This window comes from Dermochelys coriacea, chromosome 2, assembly GCF_009764565.3.
Source record: "Dermochelys coriacea isolate rDerCor1 chromosome 2, rDerCor1.pri.v4, whole genome shotgun sequence".
NCBI classification, from domain to species: Eukaryota; Metazoa; Chordata; order Testudines; family Dermochelyidae; genus Dermochelys; species Dermochelys coriacea.
Window position 1 is genome coordinate 240,992,393 of NC_050069.1, and position 16,300 is coordinate 241,008,692.

At 39.4% G+C, this 16,300-nt stretch overlaps 1 protein-coding gene across 2 annotated transcripts in view; it reads left to right on the top strand.

Annotated features, from left to right (window-relative positions):
* Positions 1-16,300, top strand: part of ZEB1 (zinc finger E-box binding homeobox 1) — a 216,275-nt gene that overhangs the window by 14,081 nt on the left and 185,894 nt on the right. The gene's annotated exons all lie outside the window — the stretch shown is intronic.

The following is a 16,300-nucleotide window of genomic DNA, read 5'->3' on the forward strand; positions in this document are numbered from 1 at the left end:
TTCTGCACCATTGCGCATGTGCAGAATTCATGTCCCCTGCAGATTTCTTTGCTTCCCTGCAGAAAAGTGACTTTCTGATGGGGAAGCAAAGGGAAGCCCCAAAAGTGCTTATGCAACCCTCCCCAGCAGTATGTTTTGGGTGCCCAGGGCAGCTGGCAGAGATGCAAATCACTGCGGGGTAGGGGGTGGAATTTGAAGACCTGGCTGGTGACTCCTACCCTGTGCCAGGCTCAGCTGATAGTCCTGGCTGGGCTGGGGAGGATGGGACTTCCTCTTCTCCTGCACAGCATCCAGGAGTGGGTCAGATCCACCCCCAAATTTCTCCTGAGGCTTCAGAAAGCTCTGCAAACTTCCTCCCGGCCCTCGCTTCCTGCACCCATTGCTCCTCAGCTGCATGGGGGAGGGATTGCTGTATGGAGAGCTGATCCTCCATCTGCCCAACCCCCATGTGTCCAGATCTCCTCATACACAGAACCCCCTCTCCCCCCAGCTGAGCCCCACTGCCCCTGGTCCAGTCACTCGCACCTTGATCCCCACTCCACAGAGCCCCAACAGCAGCATCTGGATCCCCTACTGACCCCCCCCACACACACACACCCAGACCCCCTGCTGAGCTCAATCCCCACCACACCCAGACTCCCCACCCCCACTGAGCTCCAACCACCTTCACCTGGACCCCCTGCAGAGTCCCATTACCCTTGCAACCCTCCCCAACAAGCCCCTGTGCATCCAGATTCCCCCTGCACCCAGGTTATCCTACACAGAACCCTCTCAACCCACACCAAGCCCCTCCACACTTGGATCTGGCCAGGCTGAGCCTGTCTTCCCACACCTAGTGAACCTGGCACAGAGTGACAGGGCCCGGGGGTGTTTCTGGGGCAGGCCCCGTCCTTGACCTATGTCAGGATTAGGTGCATTCTTACTGGTGAGTCCATGCCCTGGGGCGGGGAGCTGCAGAGTGATCTCCCTGCTCTGTGCTCCCCAATGCCATACTGGAGCCTCCACATTTATTTGACAAATAAAATTTGCGGAATTTATTTATTTATTTATTTGGGTGCAGAATGCCCTCAGGAAATTGAAACAACAGAGTCAGATTCTTGCCTCTGCTCCAACAGCATATGGAGTTATGGTGATTTGAAGAGTAATTCTCTCACTGTAGGGCAGATGCAAGTGACTCTGCGCTGCCCAGCAGCATCCCAGGGGCACAAGAATAGGAGTGTGCTAGGGCCCAAGAGAGGGCATTCTCAGTCATATGGAGATTCTGGACTGCAGAACCGCTTGAGTAAGGCTGTCATGAGTTAAAGTAGCACAGGGCTGCTTTAACTCATGGTGAGGCCACTTCAGCCTTCAGAGCAGTCCAGAATTCAGGTTGTGTAAAGCTGCCTTGCCTTCAGTATAGAATCTAGCCTATTGTAGCCACATACTATAGAAACTACAGATTTAAACAAATCCTTTGTCAAGCATGAGTTTTGGAAGCCAGATGTACGTACATCTTATTAAAAATAGTCTAATGAAGTCACTTTTAATCTGGAATAAAAGCGAATCAGAACTGGAAGTTCTTTGCTCAATTTAATGACTGTTCTCTGAAACCACAATCTTACAACTTGCTGAAGCAACAGCTAAACTCACACCTGTGTCTTTGGTAGCTGGGAGTGTATGTGCTTCATAAAGGCATGAAACAGCATAAATTAGTTTTCTTTCGTTACTGTGTTTTTTCCTCACCAACTATCAGTTGCCATCTCCCCTCCTCTTTAACTTTGTAGCCATCCAGCCTGCTAGTGTTTCAAATTGCTCCATGCTAACTGGCTTCTTCAAAATGTATTGAACAGTTTTGTAAAAATAGACATTTGAGGTGACTTTTTAATTGACACTAGTTAGAAATCAGTGTGGTGTAGCTCTGCATTTCTATCAAAGTAACAAAGGTCTGTCTGATAAAACAGGATAATTAAATCTGAATTTTATACTTGATCCAACTGACTAAGCTTTCATTTATACAGAAAATGCTTTCTGTATTTTTAGGGGCAAAGGGACAATTGAATTATCTATTCAGGGCCTGCTTTCCACCAGTTCACAATATTAGTTGCTCTTTAGCTGAACTGTATTAATAAAAATTGATTTTTTTATTCAGTTTTTGATTTCACTTTTAACAGGAGTCTTATTTGAGATTTTTATTTGTACTTAGACAAAATTGTGTCACTTGCTTAAAAAAAAAAAGAGAGAAATCTAGTTTTGCTGCTTCATCTAAATGACATTCTTTGAATTAAATTTACCAAACATTCCATGATATTTTTGGCCAACTCAAGCTCCCATGTCAGAATCTCCATTACTGTAGATAGGGTTAAGCTAGTCCCTTTTTAAAATCTGAGTAAGCAGCAGCTGAAATACTGCTAAATGACCTTTGACATAGGAACCCATGAATGCCCCAAGTATGATTTCACTTTCACCATGTTCTCTGTGAACCTGAATGCTTGTCAAATCAGATGTGTGTTTAGACCTTTTCACTGAATGTGCCTGGAGGGGGAGAACAAAGCATGGGGTCAATTTGGCATAATCCCCACATTTTATCTTTATTCTGTTATAGTGGCTTGTGGGGGATGGGGTAACTAAGGTGAAAGTGCAAGCAGAGTGTAGGGAAGCTATCGGTCATTTCTTCTAGACTTTCTTCCCAACAACCTAGCTGGTCTCCTGTGATGTACACACACTAATGTATGGCTGACTAGATAGGTTACTGGTTGATATGTGTGATTGCTATTTGCTCTACTCACCACTGTTATGTAATAGTAGCATCAATTGGCTAATTATGTGAAGTAAACAAATGTGTATATTTAACCTTGGACAACATGTGGAAGTCTATACTAAACACTGCTTTCTTCTTGGCCTTGGAGCAGGGAGATGATTATTTGTGGTATATTAAAATGATAGGTAAGCAGTTTGAATATCTTAAATTATTTTTATAAAGACTTGAGCAACTTAATATACATTTTTACTGTGTAATCTTCATTACATTTCCTTTGCAGGTTTTTGGTTTTACTCAAAGTAGTGACTAAATTTTCAAAGCATGTAAGGTTTTGTTGTTTGGGAAACAAATAGTAGAGCTCCTTTCCTACTAAATTATTACGGTTCTTGTAATAGTATTTGGAGATTTTACTCCTGTAATAGATTGACTTTGCAATAAAGGATATTGGTTTCTGTATTGAGCTTGAGTGGTCTGAATCTGTAAATGAGCCATTGTGTGGTAAAGTATGAGTGGATGGAGGAACTATGACAAAGGCTTAAAGAAAAGGAGTACTTGTGGCACCTTAGAGACTAACAAATTTATTTGAGCATAAGCTTTCGTGAGCTACAGCTCACTTCGTCGGATGCATTGCTCACGAAAGCTTATGCTCAAATAAATTTTAGTCTCTAAGGTGCCACAAGTACTCCTTTTCTTTTTGTGAATACAGACTAACACGGCTGCTACTCTGAAACCTGACAAAGGCTTAGTTACCTTTACAGTTTGTTCGCTGTACCTTGTACACTTTGTTTCAGAAGAAAAGCACTATTCAGTGTCTTATGTGAAAGATTACCTCCTCAAACACAAGGCTTGTGGGAAATTTCTCTCCAGCTTGTGGGTTTTCAACTTGTGTAGAGTTGCATTGAATGCCTTTGGGATGTGACTTTAAACAGGTTTTTTTTATATAAAACATCTTTAGACTGAGCATTTCCTAGTTTGACACTTTGATAGTGAAAACGGAAATCAAACCTCAAGAGCACTTAAGAGGTGGAACATGTTGGTCACTAGCCCTTTTTAAAGACTTACTCTTCAGAAAAGATGCTTTTCCAAGGGACTCCTAAAATAGGAAATTGCTTTCACTGAGGTTAAAAATCTTGCTTTAATTTTGGGAGGAGGAAAAGGCATCTAAATGTAAAGCGCTAATTAAGTATTGTCTTAACCAATTCTGAAAGAAAAACAAGTTTTTGTTAACTGAGATCTAAACCTCCTCTGCTGTCCTCATTAAACCTGATAATTGTCTTCACACAAACCCCATAAAAATTACACATTTCAGTATTGTATCTGGGTGTATAACTGCTTTAGAAAACAAAGGGACAACTTTTGTTTCTTGTCTACATTAGCACTGCAGAGAATAAAACTTTTAAAATACTTTTCAGAAAGCTGCTAAGTACATTTTAGGAGGTATGCTTCACTCAAAATATAATATAACTATTATGGGGATTAAAAATGTAACTATTCTTCCTCTATGCCTCCAGTCACTGATTTTTGTTTTTTGTTTTTATTTATTTGACTGCAGTCCTCTTTGGCATTGGAAGTGGGAAAGGGTGTGATGGGGGGGGAGCTAGGGTCATTCCTGGCTAGCAGTCTCCTTCAAGAACTCTTGTATTCTTACCTCCCTGAGTCCTGTTCTTAGCCCCAAGCTTATCTTCTGCCCATCTGTATGAATAGCTGCTTTTCTTGTCTAAGAAGGTAATTCTGGGAAAGGATTAATACTACTAGGCTTGAGAGACATTTCCCAGAGGAGGATGATTAAGAAACACAGCCTGTCTCTGAGGCAGGCCTTGGCTCCATAAAAGCTCTTGCAATTTTTCCCTATTGCAACCTGCTGCCCTCTGAATTTTCAGACCTTGCATCAAAACTACTAACCCAAGTTCACAACCATGTGCTGTTCTGAATTAAAGGAATGCAAGCCAGAGTGCATTTGCAGAACACTTGAACAACAGCCTCTTCTCATTCATACCAAGGGTGCTTCAGTTCATCTCTTCTGTGTTAGTAGGTCATGGTGAGAGAAGCAGTCTCTGGTAGGTACATTTTCTGCAGCAAAAAAAATTGTTAAACTTAATTTGGAAACCTGTAAGCAAGGAACATTGGCTTAATCTGCATGTACTAAGAATGCTACTTACTATTGCATTCAGCATCTGCTTCAATTTAACCTTAATCTAGTGATGAGGGGGGAAAATTACATTAATTGTGTTGTGAAGGACTTTTGTCCCCCAGATGCATTCAGAAACTAAGAACAATTCTGTAATGTTTATGCAAAAAAAACCCTTTATTTTACTAGCAAACTGAAAGAACTAGCAGGAGTCTCTGTGTGAACCTGTATCCAATTTTCACACATCAGTATTGATGTGGAGTGATCTGCACATATAAAATCACTGCATTCTCCATGTTGCTTGTGTCTCTTCTGGTCAGCTGACTTTGGGTGAACATGACAGCATCAACAGCTGAGTTTGCTAGGTTCTTCTGTGGTGGCTGGTTTTTTGATGGTAGGCAAGGGACAAGAGTGCTGCTTTGATGGACATGGTGAGATGATTGGTATCAAGGATTCTTCCCTTTATATGTGTGTCTACGAGTCACTCAGCAAGACTGACGGGGAACAAGTGCCTTCTTTGTCTTGGTCCAATGTGTTGTGCCATGCAGGATTGTAGCAGATCCAAAGGACGAAGGTTGCAATGCCAGCAACATCAGGTATGTTGAAAAAAAGAACCATTGGGCGCCTATTTATCTTATGCCTGAAGGAGTACATTATTACAAGATGGTCCATATTATTGACACCACTTTTAATGTCATTGTAGTGGAGAATTATGTAGGGTTTCTTTTTGTCTTTTTCCACAGCCTTATCACGATGCATCTTGGATATCATTATTACTGACTTGCCCTTCTTTGGCATATAGGAAACCAGAGTGAATGGCCTAGCAAAATTGAACATTGACTATTTTTCTCTGCTGTGTTTATGGATGCATCTTATTGGGTATATGTAGCTTATTTCATTGGATTGTTCCAGCATAACTTTTTTTTTTTACCAGTGTTCAGTTTGCTGAAGATCTACCTCAAGTTTTTGTTGAGGTAGATCTTCAACTACATCTCTCCCAGTGTTACATCAGGTGTGAACATGAGCTCCTAATTGTCTGAAGATGAACAATCAATGGAAATGTGGTCTTCCTTCTCAGAGCAACTCTTGATGTGATCTAGCACAAAGTCATTATCATCTAATACATTGGCAACTCCGAAAGCAAGTTGTCATATGATGACAATCATTTTTATAAGGCCAGAAGCAGAATATTATGCCCATTTGTTTGCCATCTTGAATTGTGCAACACAGAAAATTCCCTAGAGTTTCCCGAGTCTGTAGTGTGTTTGGAGCACAATACCTGCATAGAAAATCCCCTTGAGTTTTGAGGCTACTTAACACAGAGTGGACTGATGCTGGCTGTCTTTGCCTAACAGGCCTGGAAGAACCAACCTCCCTGGAATACTTTCTATGGGGACTAGGCAGCAACCTCTGTCATTGCAATGCATTATCAGTTAGTATATGCTGACTACTAAAATACAAGATACTCTCACTGAAGCAAATATGTAAATTGAACTACTAGAAATCCAGGATAATAGTGCAACATGTTTCAGATACACTTGTGTACCACATACAATGTTTTCATATAATTTTTTTTCCACTGAATCATGTACGCGTGCCTACGTGAGTGTCCTAAAATAGCATAGTTTGAGGGCCACTAGGTCATGAATTACTGCAACTTGTATGCTTGTGGGATATAACATTACCCCACGAATGTACATGAGGTCTCAGATGTAGACCTATGGAGAGAGCATTGCAGTAGTACAATCTTGAAGTGACAATGGCAGGGATGACAGTCAGCCTGCTTCTAAAAGGCATGGTAGCCTCCAGATCATACACGAAAGAAAAGAAAAGGCTGATCTGCCTGTTTGATCTCCTGGTAACGGTAGAGAATCTAACCAGATCTCTAGATTGTGAATCTGACCAACAAATTGCAGACACATTCTTAATTAAGAGGACAAGAACAACAGCCTCATCTATCTTAGTTGTAGTCTTATGCTACTTACAATCATCATAATGTGAGTACTAATGATTTTAATGGAAGACAGAAAGTCAGTCCCTGATGTACCAATTGTCTGATTGCTTCGCTCAACCAACTGACATCACTTCTGTCTTGTCTAGGGCCTCGATGAAGTTCATTGAGACACTGGGGCACAGGAAGAGGAGTGAATGTAAGTGGAGGATGAATGGGGGTGAGTGAACAATCTGGCTATGTATGAGTTGGTTCAGTGGTGATTTGAGTAGATATGATGGTTGGTGTAGCCTGTGTGTATGTTTCTCCTTGTTTGTGGTCATGTGAGTGGAACATCTAGGGGTTTCTTCATTTTGGTGTTCATGGTAAGGGTAGGCTACAAGGCTCTCATCCAGATTGGTACATTTCCTTGCTAATTCTGGAAAACTGTCTTAACGTTTTGTGCACTTAAATTTTAAGCCGTTAACTCACTCTGCTAGTTAGCTGCTTTTGCCACAAAATTTTACTGAGCTCGATAGAGTCAGGAGCTATCCTTGGATCCTGGTGCCTCTGGCTACCTGGTTGCCCTGCTCTGTGGCACTATGAGCTAAGCGATCCTGGAGATCTTAGCAGTACCTCAAAGTGCTCAGAGGTAGGGCTGCCCCAACCCTATTTTGTTCAAGGTTTTGTGGTAGTGGAAGCTAAATGGCTTCTAGCTGAGCCAGTAAAGTGCAAAGTTTTGAGGAAACTTTAATTGTTTAACTAATGAAGCCAAACGCCTGTTGTTGTTGTAATATTGTAATATTTTCTCCAGCTTCCATGATGTAGACTAACAATGCTAATAACTCTTTACTTAAAACTGAACTATGATTATTTTGCATCTGTTCCACTAGCAAAAGTTTAAAGTATTTAAACAAAGCCATGTAAATTTAAGGGATCTGAGAACTAACTCCTGCCCATTAATTCTTTAAATTCCTCGACTATTGAATATACTTAACTCTGTATAGAGTTACAAGTTTTATTCAGTAGTGTTTACTTAATGTGGCATACATTTCATGGTACACATTTTTTATTCATCACAAGTGTTAAACCCTGCTCCAGCTGGAAAGGAGTATCCAATACCAATAAAAATTATAATGGATTTTCACCCTACTTCTCTTCTTCCTTATTTAAAAGCAACATTTTTTCCCCCAGTTGGCAGCTGCCCCATCCAGCAGGGATTGCAGTTGTATAAATAAAAAAATAGTTGGTCTATTCTGCATCGCTGTTAAACTATATGTGAAGTTGATAGCTCTGCCTACAGTTAGATTGCCCAAAACTTGCCATTGTAAGACCCTATTTTCAGTTGTTTATAACTTTGGGTTGAAATATCCCAGGTGTTTTGCTTCACACTGGATATTTTTTTTTTGAAAGCTTCAGCAAAAACTATTCAACTGTTCCTGAGAATGATATTGAGGAAAATACATTATTTTGCCCATGGTTTTAAAATAAATAAATAAATTTTAAAAAATCTTATAACCATTTCTTTAAGAATCTTTAGTGTCCGGATGCTTTGGGAAAGGGACTTGAAACTTGGTATGTGTTCCCTTTTTTAGTAGGGCTATGCTTTAAGTGGACCTTTTGCTGCTCCTATGGGGAAAAATCCAAATTTGGCCAAACTATTGTGAAAAATCAGTTTGCATATGTTCAGTAGATACTTGTTAGAATTTGGCAGCTAAATTCTCCAAAGATTCCACTGTACTAGCAGGGTGGATTTGATTTAAATCACTAGTCAGGAAGACTCGATTTAATCATGGATTTCTGCATAAAAGTGCATTCTTGTTGGTTGTTATAACCTTAATACACATTCTTCACAACTCAGATGTAGGCTTCACTTTTGGAAGGTACACATACATTTTTAAAGTGATTTATTTTGAAAACTTTTCAGATTAGTTTTACAGCTATATCAGAAAATGAATGGTTATTTCATTTACCAAAGGTAATTGAAGCAGATAGTTCACCTCCCAGTGACTTCATAAATATCTCCAATTCAACAGGTTAATCATTAATATTTGGAGGATTTTCTTGCCATGCTGTATTAGGAGGAGAACATCACCAAATAGACACTTTAAATGGTTTTATTTAACTAAAACAACAATGTTATGTATTCTGGATTTTTTTCTTCAACAGCAAATATATAACTTAACAAAACAAGCATATGAATTTTTGAATGTAGTTAAACATTCAAGTTTTTTAAAATCAAGTGTTTTTGTTAAAATCGTTAACTAAAATAGTTAAATGAAATAAAAAAACCACACCAATTAAATCAACTTTGTCAGCCAGGTCAACATGAGAAACTTAAAATATTGGCTGCTTCAGCTAACTCTGTCATCTTCACCTTCATTTTCCTGTTTGTTCATAATCTGGAAAAGAAAAACAAGCTTTCCTGCTTTTTTCAGGTCCCAAACGATTTCTCAATTTGGAATGAATTAGTCCGAAGGAAGAAAATATTCTTTCTATACCATCAGAAGAAGCCACTGCTGTTATAAGTGAGGTTATCATTTCAACAGTCTCTGAATCCAAGTGCTTAAGTGACTTCCACTAGTTGATTGGTGTGACTTTCTTTAAAACATCATCAGCAAACATATTTTTTGAATGGTTCTTATGCCCAAACTGGGTCTCTCTTACAGCCTGCTGTCATTATAGTTTTTCCCTTCTAGCGAGAGAATGGTATGATAGATCTCAAATCAATGAAGGCTACACTCAGAAAGACCTCAAGACTTCTGGAATATGCTGCTCAAACAGTTTCACTTTTGTTTTTACTGCCTGTCCCTCCCTTCTTACATATATCTCCAGACTTCTTCTTGTCCAGATCTGTTTGGCCCCCAACAATCTTCTATTCATGGAACTTTTTGAAACTTTGCACTTTTAGAGAGAGGTAAGGGATTGACTCTGTGTATGCAAATTTGCAGAGGGACAGTAGGGTTGAGGTCTGTTAATTCTCATCTCTATATATTATATTTATCTATTTAAAAACATTTTTGCTGTTAACAAGCATGTTATCTCTGGAGACATGAATCCACAGTTTGAGAACTGCAAAACTAAGCATCTCTGAAAGTGCTCAGTCTAGAAGATACCGAGTCCCATTGGATAGGTTGTATAGATTAACCCAAATAAATCTTTCTAAGGCCCCTGGAATCGCATAAAATTGGGTCCCTAATCCATGAACTATTGGAACTCATTTACAAAACTTTTCTTAAACATTATATAAATATATTGGCTCATACTTTAGAATTTATGATCCCTATTCTATGATGATATCCTTGAGCTATAATGTGTCTTAATTAAAACAATCTTTAGATTGCTTTTTCCCTCAAAAAGCATTTTATCAAAAAAATCAGATATACATTAAAAACCTGATTTTATTTTTTTATTAATCATTTTTATGTGTACTGGGCACACTCCAGCCCAGGGCTGCAGGGATGGAATAGGATTATTGCTGCTTATGGCTGCTGTGGTGCCAAGCCACTAGAATTTAGAGCAGGGAGATTATTTTCTGTACTCCCAATGCTGCCTCATTTGTTGTAGAGGTTAGAAGGTGGTAATAAATGAGGCAGGGGACTGCAGGAAGAGAGGATCGCCTCATGACTAAAGCAGTTGGAATGCTTTCCTGGAGAATTGGATTGTATTTGTATTTGTATTTGCTATGTGATGCTATATAAGTCAGTTAAACCAAATTTCACAAGTTATTGCTAATTGTCTTCCTTATTTTCTGGGTGTCTTAGTTGAGACCCTGGGTTCTGAATTTTCAGACTTACTAAGCACTCACAGTTGTAACTGAAGTTAATAGGAACTGTGCTTTGAACATACGAAGTACTCTATAATACTAAGTACTCTGAAAAATCTTGCCCCAGGTGTTCATAAAACATGCACAATACCTCCCCTTCACCTCACTGGGGTGTTGTGGAGATAAGTTCACTTTTTGAAGCACTTGGATACTATAATGATGAGCGCCACAGAAAATCCCATGAGGAAAGTAATAATTCTGTATTCTGAATAATGTGCAGTAAAGAAGAGATGAGGCCACATATTAAACAATAAGTATTCCTCAGGGAATTCTGTGCCCCCCCCCCAAAAAAAAATTCTGCATACAGTATTTTAAAATTCCACATATTTTATTTGTCACAGTAACACTATATAGTTATGCCAGTTTCAATTATGTTGACAAGTATTTTGAAATAAATTTACCAACAACTGTCTGTAACAGTCCAGACACACACAAATTTCCCCTAGGAGTATAGTTAAAGAAACACCTATGGCAACCTGGTCCTGTTTCTGTGTCCTCCCCCTCAAGCCCAACCCAGGGGAGGGGTCAGACCCTCCCCTGCCCCCAGACATCTGCACACCTACCCCCTCCAAAATCCAGGGGGAGAAACTGCCTGATGCTGGGTTCCCAGGCTTATATAGCATTTCCTGCATACTGCCTCCTTCCTTCAAGGTGTGCCCAGAACCCTCCAGCTCCTCCCCCCTTCCCCCCACAGTGTCTTATATTTATCAGCTGTGGAGCTGGACTCTGCTGAGTCCAACAGCCCTTAGTGGCAGCCAGCAGCTCTGCAGTGCCAATTTTGGGGATGGGGGGGGGGGGTGGAAGGAAATTCTGCACAGAACATTTAATTCTGTGCAAATTCTGCATTGCACAGTGCTGCAGAATTCCCTCTGGAGTAAATAAGGATAAAACAAAATATTGAATAGTCACTTATTCAATGAGCACAGTTCATCCTGTGTATTAAAGGAGGCAGCAATCATTTGAAAGTCAATGTGTGATCATGTAATAAAAGACCGAATAATTATGCAAGTCACAACAGGGCCTTTTTAAGGTTGCATGGATAACTTTTATTCTGGTATTTCCTAAACTTTGAGCAGTTGACTTTGCAATCTTAACGTTCTTTTCATGTAGTTTTTTGGAAGTAATAAAATTATGCTCATGGCAGTTACATCCTATGAACAGTGGAGAATCTTGTAATTCTGTGTAAAAACACCATACTACCTTCCCAGTATGCGGAAACTTGATAGCTCATAATTTTAACTTTCCTCACAACTTTTTGTACACTGGGAAAACTAGTCCTCCATTTTATTATCAGGCTTGAACAAAAACTTCTGTACTGCACCATTTAAAAAAAAACTGTTTACTGTAGCTCATTAATTTTATCAACTGTGATGTTCCTTTTTCTCTTTCCTGTTCACATCTGCTGTTACAAATGAGGTGTTTGCTAATATTTTATTTTGTTTTTACAGAGTACATCAGGCCCCAAAAATCTTTGCAATACTTATTCTGTAGAGGCTGCTGCTTTCTGAAGTAATTCATGCCAGCTAATTGTCTTCTACTACCATGTATAAAAGGAGTGTTTGAACATAGCCTGGGCTTATCTCTGAACTATAATAATTTTATAATTTAGGCCCTTTAACCCACAATATTTAAATCTATATCCAGCCTGCCAGATAAATAAAAAGAGCACTAGTAGGCCTCTTGCCATTTGCAGTGTCACTGCCATCCAAAGTATTTCCTCCAGTGATAAGTAAAAACTGAACTGTCTATGGCATCTCTCTGGAAATCACTTGAACTTCATAAATATAGTCAATTTCTAATTTATCTGAGTTTACACAAATAATTCCTGATAATCAGTTTGATACAAAACCAAATATATAGGCAATCCTCCGACTTGCGACACAATTGGTTCCTGAAAATTGCATCAAGAGTCGAGATGTTATAACTCGGAACTGCAATCCACTCCATTGTGGGACTGAGCGTCATAAAGTCGAAACCAATTGTTGTAAGTTGAATCAGTGTGTCAATTCAGAAGCATCATAAGTCCCGTTCATTGTAAGTCGAACGTCATAAAGTCGGGAACTACCTATTGTGACACGGTCGGGCCAGATGGCTACAGGAGAGTGATAGAAGGCAGATATATTAGTCCCAGGTTAAATAGGTCCCTTTCCCTGGGTAAGGTAACAGGGAAGGTTCTAGAACAATCAGGAACTTTCTGGAAACAATTAAGGCAAACAGGCTGATTAGAACACCTGCAGCCAATCAAGAAGCTGCTAGAATCAATTAAGGCACGCTAATCAGGGCACCTGGGGTTAAAAAAAGGAGTTCACTTCAGTTTGTGGTGCGCGAGAGGAGCTGGGAGCAAGAGGCGCAAGAAGCTGAGAGTGAGAAGGTGTACTGTTGGAAAACTGAGAAGTACAAGCATTATCAGACATCAGGAGGAAGGTCCTGTGGTGAGAATAAAGAAGGTGTTGGGAGGAGGCCATGGGGAAGTAGCCCAGGGAGTTGTAGTTGTCACGCAGCTGTTTATAGGAGGGGTTGACCTCTGTTTACAGGAGGGGTTCTACCAGAGGTGAAGGTCTCTGTCATGTTCCCTGATCCACTAGGTGGATCAGCAGAGACTGTGGGGATTATTGTTCTTCTTTTCCATGCTGGCCAGTGATGAGGCTAACTGAGTGAATGGCAGATTTGAGCCATGAAAGCCAAACTGAGGGCCGCCGTGAACCTCTGAGGCGAGAAAATCCGCCAAAAAGCCCAGGACCCACCAAGGTAGAGGAGGAACTTTTGTCACATTGTATATATTTTTAATTGGATAAACCAGAAATATGGATAATTGAGGTTGAAATATAGCTTGAGAACCCTTTACACAACACTAAAAGGCATCACCTGTAAGAGTGGAATATGACAATTTTTATATAACCATTCAGAAAGGGATGAACCCAATATCATCCTAAAACTGAGAACTTTTGTGAGTAAAATCATTTAGTCAAGGATAGGGCTAGCTATTACTACTGTACTGCAAAATGTGCTTTTATTTATTTTTAACCCATATATGGTTAGGGCCTCCATTTCTTTTCTCCTCTGAAAGACACCACCTCCAGCAGCAAAGTGCCTATAACACCATGCCTGAACACTTGCTTAATATTTATTCAAAGGAGAAAAAAAGCAATTCATCGAGTGACAAACACCTTTTTGCAGTACTTAGTGTTCTTTAAATGGTATTCATCAGGTCTGAGTAGTTTAGGAGATTTGAATACTGGAGCAGTATTGCTTCCTTTCAAACTACTCATTCTGTTAGGTGGGCTTGGGTGGAGGATGAAGCCTGGCTAGAGGTGGGAATACTCTCCAATTGTCTGTATTTGGACAGAGAGAATGTCTCCTCCACCTCCGCTCCTCCCCCAAGCAATTTTTTTCTTCATATATTGAATAAAGGAGGTGATTAACACAGCTTAAATGTACAGTAGCCAATCTAGTAAGCAGAAAGCTTCTATGGGTTCAGTCCTCTTTGAACATGCAATTGCTATGTAATAGCAATACTATTAAGATTTAAGCAGTTTAGTATTTGTAGTACCAGACAAGATTCTACTGACTTTGACTTTTTTCATATTTCTCCCCAGCTTGGTGTTTATAGGGTAGAGTTAAGGTGATTTGGGTATAATAAATGCATTTCTTTCTTAACATGTTTGAATTTATTTTTAAGTGTTACCTTTATTCTGTTTCTTCAGTTTGTAATACTTATTTTGGGATGATTATAACATCCTTGTGATGTGTGTTTGCCATTAAGTTACTGAAACATACACTCAATCCTAGACTTTTTTGGGGAGTGTTGGGTAAAATTTCCTTTGTCTTGAATATTTAAAATTTCATTCTCTCTCTCAAACCCAAGGAGAATGCTACCAAGAGAGATTTCTAATGACATAGTAAAACTTAGATTTTTTTTTTTTTTTAAGATTAAATTTTAAAGGCAGATTCACTGGTAGCACAAAACCAGAGTGCACTGATCAGTGAAGCAGGCTTTACAGCTGCTTTGTGTTACCAAAACAAAACAGCTGAAGCATATTAGTAAATCTGGCCCTTAATTTGCAGTCAACTGATCGGTTTAGAGGGTTGAGTTAATGAGACTGGCACAAAGGAATGGGGGTTGGGTAGGGAGAATTTAGTCCCAATGTCTTTGTGGTTTAAGGTGTTCTCCTGTACTCTTGTCTCAGTTCTCCTGGCGTGGCAGTGCTGCCTCAAAGTACAGTGACCCATAGCACTGCTGCTTTGGCACTTTCACTCACTGATGCTGTGGCTACATGATAGTTTAGGCATCTTTAATGATGGGACAAGTAATCTGCCAACATGAACTCTTGATGTGTGTCCAGTCTCCCTCAGACTGCTAATTCAGTACAGGCAATAGAATTGTTGTATGAAAACTAGCTGTAGAAGAAGGGTGCTGGTTGGTTTTTTTAGCTCTGTCACAATGGCCCCACTTAAAGGTTACCTGACTTGTTGATTTGATCCTGTCTGAAGATTATGTAATCACAATAATTAGATAGTCATCAATAATGTAGCTTAATTATAACCTAACTTAAAATATAGCCGATGCACGATGTTTCAATAAATTGTAAATATATAGAAAGTTTGACTTGTCTATTTCATTAAGAAATCTGGTATTTATTTTTTTTTTCCCAAATGATCTTAAAGGGCCCAGTTTTTAATGCTAACTCAGACTAATTAATGAATTTACTTGTCAATTCTCAGAAAATTACTTCTGTACTTAGACTAAGTGCTGGAAGTTTGCAGAGGAGACACTGTATGTTTAATATAAAGCAAAAGATAAATCCCTGCTTTAAGTCGAAATGGAGCTCTTTTAGCTATAGTCATGACCAGCACCTCCATCATATAATCACATAGCAATTAAAATAAACCAATAAAAGCTCCTACTCTGCAAAAATGTTAATAAGTATCAAACCTAATATCTGCCAGCTTTTTACTCCCAAATAAACTGAAAGGTAAGTACAATATTTCCACACAAGAAAGGAATAATGGTGTTGCTGTTAAAGCAATGAACTAGGATTCAGGTGATCTGTGTTTAAATTCCTGGTTCTGCAACAGGCTTGTGTGACCTTGGGTAAGTAACTTAATCCCCTATTGCTTCAGTTCCTTATCTGTAAAATGGGACTAGTGTTTCCTCTGTCTACTTATAACTGTAAATACTTTTGGTCAGGGGCTTCCTAGGTGTTCAGCCCCTAAAAACTTTGGATTCTTTATTAATGCTAATATGAGAGAGATCCCAAGATGAATGGCAGGGCTGACAGTTTACAAGTGAGGAATATTTTTCCTGAGCAGTATGATCGAGAAATCCACTGACATTTGTTCCCTATAAACTGCTCACTTTCAAGCAAAGTAACATCTTAATGAAAAATGGTGTAGTAATTCATCTTAGCTTTCCATGCTAGCAATTTTCCTATATTGCCTCTAATTTTCACATTGAGTCATCCTGTTCTGCACAGAATTACAAGAACACTCCCATAACACAAACTATTCAGATAGTAGGTGTTCCTCCCCCCCCCCCCTCCACTGCATTTGTGTACCCTCAGCACACCAATTTGATTTTTGATTTGTTACTTCTCCTTTCATCACTAAAGGACCACACAGCTGATTTTTGTTTAGGTACTCATTGCCTTCTGCTATTGAAATTCTTCTGCTGTTTCCCCC